The 13,328-nt window shown below is 30.7% G+C and overlaps 1 long non-coding RNA gene across 1 annotated transcript; it reads left to right on the forward strand.

Annotated features, from left to right (window-relative positions):
* Positions 1–3,409: 3,409 nt before the first annotated feature.
* Positions 3,410–9,664, forward strand: LOC124371944. The gene is made up of 3 exons (XR_006923287.1): positions 3,410–5,144; positions 8,581–8,744; positions 9,594–9,664. It is a non-coding gene; the product is annotated as an uncharacterized LOC124371944 (long non-coding RNA).
* Positions 9,665–13,328: the final 3,664 nt, after the last annotated feature.

A 13,328-nucleotide genomic window follows, 5' to 3' on the forward strand; every position in this document is an offset into this window, starting at 1 on the left:
ACGGCCTGTATAACGTCACATGACGCAAGTAAGAGTGGGACTAACCAAGGTCACCACTAAACGGTGAACCAACCCTCGGCGTCAGGGGCGTCTCACGATTCCATTCACAATAGGACACATTGCTTCAGTAGTATGCTGTAGACACGCTCGGTAAATAATTTACCACTAGCATATATATATTACGTACTTAATGTTATTCACAACTTTACAATCACGAGTTGTACAATATAAGTAATGGACAGCAAAACGGATTGTGCGCCCTCGCTGAATAATTATTAAAGATATATTTTAAAATAAACAAGTAATAATGGTTTATTTAAAACCTTATTTTTCATTTTTAAGCAGCAGGTTAGATTAGGCCTATGGTATGTTTTTGAGGGAGACTTATATTTTAAGTCAAGTCTAAAAGTTTTGGTAAGGTTTTTTTAGGAGAAACAAGTAGTAATGGTTCATTGAACGGTTTATTTTTATATGATTTTTTTAAGCATCTTGTAAGTTAAATATAGTCTTATTTATGCTCGTAATTGAAAAATATCTAATGAGAAATTAAATAAAGGCTAATCACACATTACATATATTGAAGTGCATAGCTTCTGTATTTAAATACATCAATAACCTACTTTATTTATCTAAATAAAAACCTGTGGTTCCTAGATCTGGCAGCCTTGTTAAATATATATACAGACAAATATTTTTCCCTTATATATTTAGTAACTAAACTTAATAAAGGGGCTCTAGTGTAAATTTAGACCTAGAAAAAAGGTACAAAAAGTATAATGTGGATTCAGGGATAGTAAAACTTATTTTGATGCATTATTTGAAAAGTGTTAGAACAGTAAACATTTTTACAAAATAAAAAAGATTCTTTAGATTTGTTTAGCTGATACATTTCGGGTTTTTTCAAAATATAAAGATGGATGTACGACTTGAAGAATCATTTAATATCCCAACTAGTTATGGTTTAAATCAAACAGGTAAATTTTAATAGAAATTATATCAAATTCAACAATAATAATCTTTAGCGTCAAGATAATAAAATTATCTAGAACCGTTCAAGCAGTAAGTGGTGTTTCTTAAAAATAATTCTGTTTTTAGGCATGGAGTTGTCAAAAGGTTTGGACATAAGTGACAGTTCCTATAAGAAGTTATATTTTGCATATTTTACATAACGCTCTTCAAAAATTGCATATTATGGAATTACCTCTATTCCGTATATTACCAATATGTCTTTGGAAGAACAATGCGTCTTATAAATTATTATTATAGAAAGAGATTTACAATTACAAAAAAAAAAAAAAAACAAATATTAGAATAATCTTAAACATTGTATTCTTTTATATTTACGATTTTAAATGCAACGCTTACTAAAATTTAATTGCTAAAACAACAAATTTCTCATTTTCAAATAATAATTTAGTTTTCTGACTAAATGACTCGTTTACATTTATAAGGAATATCCATTATTTTTACGCCTCTTTAGATTTAAACGATTAGGTAAATAATCGTCTACCTTACAAAATGTCCTGAAAGATGGTTAGAATTTGATACCGAAGACTCCCTTTGAAGCAGTCGGCAAGAACTATGCAACATGAAAGTTTGCTGAACTGTGGTTTTGAACTAATGTACCAATTCCAGCCATAGATTTTCTAAAATATTAACAATATTTTTAAGTTTGTAAAGAAACAAACGCGTAGTGTTATTGTTAATATACTTTTAACTGTATATGTTTTTAAAATCTTAAGAGTTAGGTCTAAAAGGGAATGTTACTATCTAATACTATAAATTTACTGATATAATTCGCACCTTGTCCCATTAGTTCACTTTTGACAGAAGTAGGCTTCCCTGACCTGTGATATATATTTACTTTATCGGGAAACAAGGCAAAATCAATTGTGAAACACAATATAATGACCATAAATATACAGTTTTTAATGTATTTTCTTCATCGTGGGAAGAAGAGAAGGCTTTGGAAATATAATTCATTCGAACCAGAAATGCTCATACAGGTGCAAAAACCAATGAAGTTGCGTGCGAAGCGCGGGCAATTGTTAGTTCATTAATAAACAACAGCATTTAAATGCACAGCCTGGTACAGTATAATCAATGGCTTCATAAACTGACATTGATATAAAAAGAGGCAGGTGGAGCGAAGAGCAGGCGCGACGTTCGACCTAGAGTGTCATGTTTCTCCTCCTTCCCTAGGCTGACAAACCGCGGAGGTGGCGGATCGTTTTCAGAGCCGAACTGCAGCCAGAGTGCACAATCCAGGTAGTGTGTTATACATCAATGGTCGGGCCAGTTCGAGGTGTCAAAAATGTCACTCTTCCCAGATAGTCCCCGCTGTGCTTACAGCGCACAACTGTTGAGCCTACGGACTGTCATAGCTGGGACTCACTATCCAACTTAAGAATTTCTTGTGAGTCGGGAAACACAACATCGTATTTGCTCTGATGTACGGGTTCTTAGAGATTAAAACTACAGTTTTGATGAGAAAACATTAATCTTTCTGTCTTTCGTTGATTTTATAAGTAACAAACGTGTTGATGAATTAGCGTGTTATATTTTATTTTATTCGTGCTAGCATCAGTAAGAGATGTAGGCATATCTAGGGGGAGTTTTGAAAGTTTTAAACCCCGCCCCCCCCCTATTGATAATAATATTCTATATGTGTATATATATATATATATATATATATATATATATATATATATATATATATAAATTATATTCGTAAAGAACTATTTATCATAATTAATGTTTTTGTTTGAATTTGTTTTGATATTTTATTAAATACTAACTTGCGCTTAATATTCTTTTGGAATGAAGTTCATGTGCAGCCCATAGGGGTTGAGAAGTACCTAACAGCCAACCTCTGTCGCAAACGTCCCCCGTGATTTGAGGAGAGAGACGGCGAGTATAGGTAATGATTGCCTACTTATTACGATCGTTACTTATTTCGATATTTAATTACCGATCGCTATAACGTGTTTCTGGCACACTTTGTGTAAGAAACCCCAGAATTGGACAACCAAACTAAAGAAATGCCGAGCTTTGTAAATAATATTTAACTTGAAGTTCATGTTTTAAATGTCCATAATTTGTTAATCACAGAGCGTCTGTTGCGTTTTTGCACAATGCATGCAGTGGACGTCAACGGCTCAGCAGCAGTAAAAACACAAAATTCCTAATTTTATGTCTCAAAAATACGTATGTTATTATATTCTTAGTAAATATATCCTCTATAAAAGTACTTATATGTAGATTCATATCCCAGTATTTTTTATCATAGAATCACGGTTCACTCATCCCTCAGATTCGGGTATCTATACTTTTTGATCCGAAGTCATAAGATGCAGCATTGCTCTTGTTTAGTGATTATACTGAACTATTTTGTTAAGTATCTTGTTAATTTTATGATTCAATTTTGTTTTAGTCGCATATACTTCATATTAAACTGTACTTGTAGTAGAAGATTATTCTTATATAAGCTTCATGGTGATTGGTGGTAGAGAGGTTTTATTGAAAAACTTTATGCTCTGAGCTGATATTTTACCTCCTCTTATTAGTTGAGAAGTACTATAGAATATTAATTTTAGGACCTAATGTTTCAAACCTTTCCCCAGGGGTGGCTGGGCCCCACTGATATCGAGTTTTTTATACCCTCTACTCTACTATTTTCAAGGCACCCTTCAGAGTACATTTCTTGATGCGCCACTGCTTTTGCATTGGATCTAAATACCATAGTCTACACGATAAATAAATATTTCGGGTCTTTTGTAGAAGAGGGCCACCAGTCTTGAAATATGTTCTATAGCAATGGCATATTGTTTGAAGAGTCTTATGACGATCTGTTTCAAGCTATCTGGCGGGACATGAACCTATTCTGGCCTCCACAAGAATAAACACTTAATAGTTTGTAACATAATTATTTTTGTTTTCTTTAAAATGTGTTAAAATTTTGTCCAATACATATATACTGAGTGTACAATGTGGATTTGGTGGTCCTGTATCCATAGAAAATCAAGACTGGTGGTCCTCTTCTACAAAAGACCCAATATTTCTATAATGAGACAGATAAAAATATTAATTTTTGTTATGTTAGTTTATTATTACATTTGTTTATGTTTTGTTCATTATTGTATTTTGTATCATACATACCAGAAATTGGCAGAAGAATGACACATTTATCTTTTTAATGAAATAATTCACTTACATCAATGTGGAATATACCTAACACCTGACGACGAAAGGGCACGTAGTATACAACTCCCTGAGAGATTTTATACTCAAGTTATATTACATTGTCAATAAAACAGATTAAATGAGTTTGTAGGGAAAGCCTGATTATTCTTAAATTACCTTTGATGATATCAAGACATAATTAATTAAGGCTGTGGTTATTTTAAATGCTGTGAAATATGGGGCTGTGAATCTACAATTTGTGTAGTCAGATATGCGATGAATCAGATTTCATATGACAATAACCACACACAATAGTGTTTTACCACAGGCAATAATCATACATAAATAAATACTTTGTAGTCATATTAAGCTAATAAGGGTATAAAATGTAATTTTTACAGAAGTAATAGATAATAGTTTACGAAAAATGGAGTGCTTTACTTAGAATTCTTGTCAAACATGGAATATAGCATATAAAAGGTACGCAAAATAGCCATTCTTTATAGAAGGAAAAGTTATTACAAATAATTAACAATGAGTTTCATTTAAACCCACAGATTGACTGGAGAGACAAGAAATTATCTTATCTCGGAGTTAAAGGGACTGAGAGAGAAATGGAGGATATCTTTTCAAACGCGCAGTAGGGCACGCGCAGGTTTAGTGAGGTGACAGCGCTGGCATTAGCTGTGTTGAGCAGTCACCAGTCACAGTCAGTCAGTCCAGTCGGTACTCTGTAGGTCGTAGAGCCCGAGCGCGATTGTGTTGTGATAGTTGGGTTGCAGTTATTAGCGCGGTTACAAACCACGGTTGGGTGAGGCTTGTTTTGGTTAATCGCTGTTGACTTCAACCTGCCTGTGGTCTGGCGACCTTACCCGACGAGATGGAAAACGTTCAACTAAATTTCACAGTGGCGTCATGAGATTCAAGGATTCTTTGTACTTACAGCGTCCGGTCATCTCAAGGTAAGTAAATTATTCATTTTTATCTTAGTGTAGTAAGATAAATGTATTTAATTAATAAATGTAAAAGTAATTTATGTCAAGCCCAATATAACTTAGTACTAGCTCAATTTATAGATACTTAACAGATTTGTAAACAAATTTCAGTACAATAACATGAAATTTTAATATGTGGTCAGACTTACTCTTTCGTTATTTAATATTTTAAAGTTAGTAAAAGGACTAATAGTTTTAAAAATGTGTCTAATAGATTGAAGAGTCTTGGAGCCATTAAGGAAATAAGTTTAAAATAGTACCAAATTTTAATAAAACAATAATTTTCCAAAAAGGTTTATTTTTTGGACGAGGTCTTTCAAAACCAAAGGTTTCATAACGAGCACAAATAAATAATTACATTAGTTTAATTAAAATTAATATTAAAATACCGTATAGTGTAAATATGCTTAAACAAGAATGTTAGAAACATTTCAGCCAGTATAAACATTTATTTATGACCACCGGTTATTATTTCATTAAACTTTTGGTTTCGAAAGGCCTCATCCAAAAAATAAACCTTATTAGAAAAGTATTGCTTTATTAATATTTAGTACTAATTTAAATGTCTAATAGATACTTTTAGGAAAATTGCATTTTATAACAGTTTCTTTTCCTTGTAACATTTAAAAATAAATACTTTACATTTTCAAAACCTTTATAAAAAGATAAGTGATAAGTCAACACAATCTACAAATTAAAATACCTGTTCTCTGTAATAATACAAAGCAATCCAAACCAAAGAAATTAATAAATAAGATTATAAAGTTTTTATTGGATTATGTTTAAATGGAATGATTGGTTATTTTTGGGACATACTACAAAAATGTATTGTTTATAAAAATCCTAGCAAATTTTTAGCTTTAATAAAAAGCCATGAGTAGTACTGAAGTAATTCAAAAAGAATTTGCAGTGTATTTAAGGTTGCAATGAATTCAAAGGAAGTATTAAACTTGTTTAAATTTGGTTATGTATGATGATTGATTTGAAAGGATGATACAATTTCAGACATTTCGCATTGTAATATGTTTCAAAAAGTTTATCACCACATCTCAAGCATTTTAATTCTACCATCTTCTTTCAGGTGTATAAAACTTAATTTAAGAACTTAACGGCCCTGGGGCCCTGTTAATAACACCGTGTGGTCGGCCTTTTCTTGACCAATCTGCCAATATGTTGTCTTGTACATATTAAGCATATTATGTTGCCTATTTGTAAATCAAGATTAAAAATTATGAACAGGGAATGAGAAATTTTTGATATTGGAAACATACATTGAAGTAACGATATCAAAATAATAAGGGTGTTCCTGTTAGGGTAATTGTAAAAGGTCTACCTATTTATTTCTTTACGGAGATATTAACGCAATTTTTATTAATGCAATGGAAAAACAGTTACAACGTGAAACAAAATTATTTTTTTTTAATATATAAATTGTAATTTGCTGCAAATAGAACAATTGTGGAACGCTACAGTTTAGTGTAGAACGTATTTAACATTTTCGATACACCATAACTTAATTAGTATTTTCAAATAACATCAAAATATTGTGTAATCTGATAAACTATTATTAAATATACAGTTAAGTTTTTGAAAAATTATCTTATGAATGATTTTTAGGATATTATCACATAGATCATGTATGCAATTATTAATACGTAATTCATTTGTCGCAAAATCTACCTACTTCAAACTATGCTGGTAGGGGAATTTTACAATAGCTTTTTGAAACCAAATTTTATTTACTGCTTTAGCAAATGTGTGGGTACACTAATATTAAGGTTACAGACTGGCGGCCTCGAATAACGCTTTTTAGTTATTTTCGTAGCCTATGTTTATTGGGTTTTGGTGAAATTAGTTTCAGATAAATTTTATTTATATTTCTCAACAGATATATACAACTTTATTTTTGTAAAGGACACCGTGAGAAATTTCTTTTCCAATTGCATTCCAAACACAAACCACACCACAAAGAGGTTGTAAAAAGGGTTCTTGATAAGCTTGATTTACCCCTAAGGATTACGGGTAAAACAATAAAACTTGGTGCATAATTACTGCGCCTACGTTTTGAAGTGACTATCATTTTTTGTCATGTTGCCCTGAAATAAAGAAATAGTTTTTAAGGTAGTCTTCACATCTAATGGTGGATGGTCTACAAGGAGTTTGGCTATACATTTTAACATAAGCATAGTCCAAGATGTACATTATTTAAAAAAAACAATATTTGATGTAGAGATTCAGTAACCACCTTAAAAATTATTTCTTAGGTCCAGTATTCATTTACTAAGTTTAACTATTTAGATACACCATCCTCAAGTATCTCGAATTTATTATTGGAGTACACACTTATGAGAATTTGTACAATCTACACCTTGTAAACTAAAGAGTTTAAGGAATTATTTGACCGATATTGCATTTGTTAAAAATTTAATAAAAAAACATACTAAATAAGTCCAATATTTCATAAAATATTAACCATAGTTAAATACGTTGGAGGAAAGATCGATATCATAGGCGATCTAAAAGTGCTTTCTTTTTAAATACAGCGTGCTCGGGCGTTCACTTCTAAAACCCCTCATGGACCGGAAATTCCATTAGATAGTGAACTTCCGGCGAGTCGCGTAATTGCAGATTCTCGTGGGAACGAAACGATACAGACTTATTGTACTCATTTATAGGAAATAAATATTTAGTAATTTGTTATAGTATTAAATTAATAAAATTGTATTTATTTTTTGCTATACCAGTGATTATGAAGTAAAATATTATATTGGAGTGTTGTACATTCTTCACAGGACTATTATTTATATCAAAACATAATTCCTGTTATATGTTTTTATATTTTTCTTCAATAGGAAATCTTCTAAAATATCTGAGTGATTTGTTTGACCCACTGTGTCTCAGAATAAACTACTTTAATTATCTGCAAATAACAATGTGTCAATTAAAACATATAAGTACTGCTGAATTTACTGGAAAATTGACACTACGCGGGATGTCGCGTGTGAGCTAACTTCTGTACGTACTTTTTAAGCGCATAAATTAAGAAGATTGTATACTATAAAAGTAAAAGAACAACATGGAAAATGTGTGAATGTATTGTAAGTGAGTGATTGTATCTCTAATTTTAAATGTTTGCATCAGGAAATTTTGCCGAATTGGTTGCAGGGGACAATAACGTTTTAATTAGGGATCACGAAGAAATATATGAGAAGATAGAATGAGTTCCCAAGTTGCTTATCTGTTTAATCATAATAATACTTTTAGATTTCGACAAATGCGGCAATTTGCCCTTGGGTGCCACCTCTTGCATGTTGTTAACATTAATTTGATTATTTAGATTAGAGAACAGTGTGTGAACTGGCGAGAATATTGTGGTCGAAATTTATATAAATTCTTTGCCCAGGATCTTGCCGGGATGCTGCCTTCTATTCCTTACTTACTTCCTGAAACTGCTCATCTGTTGTCCCTCCATGTGAAGGAGATCTTCAGAGATCTTCAATCAGTGACCTGGAAGCAAGCAGCTATTCTTCTTGCTGTATCAGCTATTCTTCCTTCATTATTTCCTGAGTATTTCTTAATGTTACTCTTATTTTATGCTTACTTTGTGAAAAGATTTAATGAAAAATCTATAAATAATTATAAAATTAATCGAATAAAACAGTATAATTCATACATGAAAACTTGTCATATTGGTATTTAAATTATTCATATTTAATATTAAATAACGAAAGGAAAAAGCTATTTAAACTAAGCTTTTATATGTACTAAGAGGTTGTCAGTTACAGCTAAGAACCTCATAAGCAATACAGTAATGTTTCAAGGGGTTATGTTATATTTGTTTTCTGCATCTGCAAGGGGTTTCTGCCCAGTATGTTTACATCAGCCTAGACATCTAACTTATAAAACTATCCGATGACAAACTGGTTTGTATTAGGAATGTTAACCTTTTAGCTGTTTCACAAAGATTTATTGTCATTCCTGTTTTTGTGGAATACTCCTTCATGCCAACATCGTTGTGCAATAAATTTGCTGTAATGCTTTTATTTTTATATATTAGCATATGTATATACCTATTTGTAGACAGTAAAATTGTCAATACAAATAAAATTTCGTGTTTTTTTTATTTACATTCAGGAAAAAATTTATAAAATGGTGGACAGCCATAGAGTTAAAGTTTCCTGCCGTTTTTTTCATTTTACATTAGAGAACATTTTAGAAACCAGTTAATTTAAGATGGGCCGATATCAAGAGCTGATCATATTTAAAAAAATACACAAAGGCGATTGAATAAAATTATTATGTACCAACTTTGATAGCATCAGCTAGAGTTTTAGTTAAAATAGAAAAAATTACCAGTAGCTAATTTTCTGAATGAATACTGTATTACACCACCAACAGGATTGATATTTGTTACAGGTGAACTGGGTATGGAGTGGATGGGCCAGCAGGAACTCATGCAGCATAGAGCTCTGCACAATTAACATGGCCAAAAAAACACCTAAGCAAAAAAAGATGTTTAACTTTTTTTAGGTTAAATTTGTACTGTTTTATTATTTGTTGAATTTTTAATTGTTTTTGTACAGTTCCTATTTAATTTGATAATACGAAAACCATCTTGCACCAATTGTTTCAGATAATCAACGCACTGCTGTAAACAGTCCTTTTACCTCTAATCATAAAGATCAATAGAACATAGATTTAAGCAGTATTACATATTAAATATTTAGTATAGAGAAATAAGAAAATAACATTTATTTCTTACACAATTAATCACAATCAATACGAAAGAGAGGGTTTTAGTTTTGAAATATACTACATCAATTAAAAATGTATTATTTTATTTAGACAATATTAAGGCCAATTAAATTAATAAAACTTAAAATGTGACCAAATAACATGTCTTGTTTTTGGTCTTGTCAAATGAGTGACAGTTTTAAAAGGCTTAAACTTTAGAAGTCCATTTATAATAATTTGTAATCACTACATGAAACTGAACATTGGTATCAAATGAATTTCTGAAGTGAGCAGTATAACTTCATAGCATGACTTTGGTTTATAAAGGTAAAAAGTCTTAACATAGTTTACCTTATAAAGGTCCTGCTAATATTGTATATTCAGATAACTACTATATAATGTACATGGAAATGGGCAAGAGTGGAATGGAATTGTAAATGTGACCAAAATCACATATTGTACGTTGGGTCTTAAAAATTAAAATTATTAATTTGTACAAGGCTTCTAATTTTAATGTGCATTTAATATTTATTTGTAAACACTACCTGAAACTGACCAGATTAATAGGTAAAAAGTCTTAACATTGTTTACCTTATAAATGTATTTCTAATGTTGTATATTAAGATTAGTACTGTATAATGTACGTGAGAATGGCCAAAGAGAGGAATGGAATTGTAAATGTGAGCAAAATCACATATTCTACTTTGGGTCCTAACAATTGATATTATATAATGCTTCAACTTTTGAGGGGATTTAATATTTATTTGTAATTATAACCTACCTGAAACTGACAGGGGGTATCAGATGAAGTTCTGAAGTGAGCAGTATAACTTTATGACATAATTTTAGTTTATAAAGGTAAATAGTCTTAACATAGTTTATCTTCTAAAGATCCTGATAATGTTGTAAATTCTGATTACTTCTGCGTGGTGTACATGGAAATGGTCAAAGACAGGAATGGAATTGTAAATGTGAGCAAAATCACATATTGTACTTTGGGTCCTGACAATTAAGATAATTAATATTGTATAATGCTTCAACGTTTGAAGTGCAATTAATATTTATTTGTAAACACTACCTGAAACTGACCAGTGGTATCAAATGTATTTCTGAAGTGAGCAGTATCACTTCATGGCATGACTTTAGTTTATGAAGGTAAAAAGTCTTAACATTACCTTTTAAAGGTCCTACTAATGTTATATATTCAGATTACTTCTGAATGGTGTATATGGAAATGGTCAAAGAGAGGAATGGAATTGTAAATGTGAGCAAAATCACATATTGTACTTTGGATCCTAACAATTGATATAAATTGATATTATATAATACTTCAACGTTTGAAGAGGATTTAATATTTATTTTAATTGTACCCCTACCTTAAAATGACAAGGGGTATAAGATGAAGTTCTGAAGTGAGCAGTATAACTTCATGCCATAATTTTACTTTATAAAGGTAATATGTCAAATATAGTTTATCTTTATGAAAATATATAGTTTAGATAATGTTGTAAATTCTGATTACTTCTGAGTGGTGTACATGGAAATGGTCAAAGACAGGAATGGAATTGTAAATGTGAGTAAAATCACATATTTTACTTTGGGTCCTAACAATTAAGATAATTAATATTGTGTAATGCTTCAACGTTTGAAGTGCAATTAATATTTATTTGTAAACACTACCTGAAACTGACCCGTGGTATCAAAATATCTGAAGTGAGCAGTATCACCTCATGGCATGACTTGTTTATGAAGGTAAAAATTCTTAACATTGTTTACCTTATAAAGGTCCTACTAATGTTGTATATTCAGATTACTTCTGAATGGTGCACATGGAAATGGTCAAAGAGAGGAATGGAATTGTAAATGTGAGCAATATCACATATTTTACATTGGGTCCTTTCAATTAAGATAATTAGTATTGTATAATGCTTCAACGTTTGAAGTGCAATTAATATTTATTTGTAGATACTACCTGAAACTGACCAGTGGTATTAAATGAATTTCTGAAGTGAGCAGTATCACTTCATGGCATGACTTTAGATTATGAAGGTAAAAAGTCTTAACATTGTTTACCTTATAAAGTTCCTACTAATGTTATATATTCAGATTACTTCTGAATGGTGCACATGGAAATGGTCAAAGAGAGGAATGGAATTGTAAATGTGAGCAAAATCACATATTGTACTTTGGGTCCTGACAATTAATATCATTAATATTGTATAATGCTTAAATGTTTGAAGTGCATGTAATATTTATTTTTAATTGTACCCTTACCTTAAAATGACACGGAGTATCAAATGAATTTCTGAAGTGAGCATTATCACTTCATGGCATGACTTTAGTTTATGAAGGTAATAATTCTTAACATTACCTTATGAAGTTCCTACTATTGTTATATATATATATATATATATATATATATATATATATATATATATATATATATATATATACAGATTACTTCAGAATGGTGTACATGGAAATGGTCAAAGAGAGGAATGGAATTGTAAATGTCAGAAAAATCACATATTTTACTTTGGGTCCTAACAATTGATATAATTGATATTATATAATGCTTCAACGTTTGAAGAGGATTTAATATTTATTTTTAATTGTACCCTTACCTTAAAATGACACGGAGTATCAAATGAATTTCTGAAGTGAGCAGTATAACTTCATGGCATAATTTTAGTTTATAAAGGTAAAAGTTCAAACATAGTTTACCTTATAAAGGTCCTACTAATGTTATATATTCAGATTACTTCTGAATGGTGTACATGGAAATGGTCAAAGAGAGGAATGGAATTGTAAATGTGAGCAAAATCACATATTCTACTTTGGGTCCTAACAATTGATATAATTGATATTATGTAATGCTTCAACGTTTGAAGGGGTTTTAATATTTATTTGTAATTATAACCCCTACCTGAAACTGACAGGGGGTATCAGATGAAGTTTTGAAGTGAGTAGTATAACTTTATGGCATAATTTTAGTTTATAAAGGTAAAAGGTCAATCATAGTTTATCTTATAAATATCCTGATAATGTTGTAAATTCTGATTACTTCTCAGTGGTGTACATGGAAATGGTCAAAGACAGGAATGGAATTGTAAATGTGAGCAAAATCTTATATTGTACTTTGGTTCCTGACAATTAAGATAATTAATTTTGTATAATGCTTCAACGTTTGAAGTGCAATTAATATTTATTTGTAAACACTACCTGAAACTGACCCGTGGTATCAAATGAATTTCTGAAGTGAGCAGTATCACCTCATGGCATAATTTTAGTTTATAAAGGTAAAAGTTCAAACATAGTTTACCTTATAAAGATCCTGATAATGTAGTAAATTCAGATTACTACTGAATGGTGTACATGGAAATGGTCAAAGAGAGGAATGGAATTGTAAATGTGAGC

This window comes from Homalodisca vitripennis, chromosome 1 (assembly GCF_021130785.1).
Source record: "Homalodisca vitripennis isolate AUS2020 chromosome 1, UT_GWSS_2.1, whole genome shotgun sequence".
NCBI lineage: Eukaryota > Metazoa > Arthropoda > Insecta > Hemiptera > Cicadellidae > Homalodisca > Homalodisca vitripennis.